Below are 2,117 nucleotides of genomic sequence, written 5' to 3' on the forward strand. Positions count from 1 at the left end.
TTTGCGGTTTTGGCTTTAATACAATTTACAGTTTATACTGGGTTTTATTTTTTAGAAGCTTTATTGCTGATGATCAGGATTAGGAATTAGAAACTTTTATAAAAGTTAAAATATATTTATAGGATTTCGGAACAGCCATTTTGTTAAGAGAGTGTAATCAATTGTTCCCAGAAACGGCCCAACGTGATCTTTTGACTGAGCCACATTCCTTAGCAATTGGTTTGGGCTATAATTAAGAGTTTCTATAGTGTAGGTAGAATTAGCGTAAAATAGAGAGGAATTGGGATTTAGGTTGATTATTAGGTGTTGCGTATGCATAGGTTTTAAAAGTTATTGATTATTAGAATATTATGATATTAGGATTGTTGTATTGCTTTTGAGAAATATTAACCAAGCATAAGGAACAGTGAGATAGTTTTGGGATCCTCATTCCTCATGCTTGGGGAAACACCTGGTGGGTGGGGGACACCCCCTCATCCACCTGGCTCTATGTTCATGTAAATGTCTTGTGACTTAGCTGGGATTGCCCTTCCTCTTACTCCAGGAAACACCTGGTGGGTGAGGGATGCCCCTCATTCACCTGGCTTTGTGTTCATGTAAAGGTTTTGTGATTTAATTGGGATTGTTCTTCCTCATGCCTGAGGAAACACCTGGTGGGTGGGGGGGCACCCCTCCTGCACCTGGCTTTGTGTTCACGTGAAAGACTTGTAAGACTGCCTGTGTAAAATTTGGGAAAAATACACGCTGTAAACCCCCAATCAACAGCTTCTGCTCAATTCACTGAACAGTTGTCCACTTTCTTTCTCTTTCTTCCTCTTTCTATCTATCCCTCCATCTTTCTTTCTTTCAATATCGATCCCTCCAGAATAATCGCCGACGCCATCACACCTTCCAAGGGACCCCCTAAATCTCTCTTTTCGGGGGCTGGCCCCCCGAATTCTTTAACCCAAAATATCAAAGTTATCATCTTTGATATGTCATTACTCTAAAAATATTGAGACATTTTATATTCTTTTTTTGTGTGTACCAAATAAAGTGCAGTGTGTATTTTACACTTACAGCACATCTCAATTCATATTTTTAAAATATTTGTATTTTTAGTTAGAGACTCTTCAAGCTGGTCTTGAACTTCTAAGTTCAAGGGATCCTCCTGCCTCAGTCTCCCCGAGTGCTGGGATCACAGGAATGAGGCATGACACCCAGCTAGCACCTACCAATTTACATTAGCTCCTTTCAAGTGCTTAGTAGCTGGTTGCTACTGTATAGAACATCTTAGATCTACACCAAATCTGTGACTTCTCAAGATGGAACCCATATTGACTTCACCGATCCCTGTGGTACTTCTAACTTGTCTCTGCAACATCGCTTCAAAACTATCCAAAGACTATGCCTCCCTGTGGCTGAACTTCCATTCTTTTTTTTTTCTCTCTCTTCTTTTTGAGTCGGAGTCTCTGTTGCCCAGGCTGGAGTGCAGTGGCCCACGGCCACTGCAGCCTTGACCTACTGGGCTCTGGCGATCCTTCCGCCTCAGCCCTCTGAGTAGCTGGAACTACAGGCGCGCGCTATGACGCCCAGCTTATTCTTTGATTTATTGTAGAGACGCTCTCACCAAGTTGCCTAGTCTCTCACCTCGGCCTCCCAGAGTGCTGGGATGAGAGGCCTGAGGCCCCGCGCCCGGCCAGCTTCCCTTCTTAAGTGACATTCTGCCAGCCTCTGTGTGACTCCTCTGCGTCCTCCGCAAATCCTACCTTCTTCTTAATCCTTTGCTGCCCCTACGGGGCAACTAGTGGTACTGCACCATCTGCTTTATTAGCCTTGGGATTCCAGCCCAACCAAGAATTGCCTCAGCAGTACAAAGTAAAATGTGCTTAGGGAAGCAAACCAGAAAAAGCTGCAATAAATCTGACATATATGGATGTTACAGAAATAGCTCTACTGCTTGGTAGTTAGACAGTACAGTGGTGCCGAAAAGCATTGTGGCATATACACAGGTGATCCTTCCTGGGTTGGTCAGTTTTGCATTTCAGTCCTGGGCTTTGTTATCGTTTCCAGCTTTGCCTTTTCCCCCAGGGCACCTTGTCTTCCCAGTGCCCACTTTGACCACCACTCTAGTTTTT

Source organism: Carlito syrichta, unplaced genomic scaffold, assembly GCF_000164805.1.
Source record: "Carlito syrichta isolate Samal-C Ts95f unplaced genomic scaffold, Tarsius_syrichta-2.0.1 Scaffold302395, whole genome shotgun sequence".
Lineage (NCBI taxonomy): Eukaryota > Metazoa > Chordata > Mammalia > Primates > Tarsiidae > Carlito > Carlito syrichta.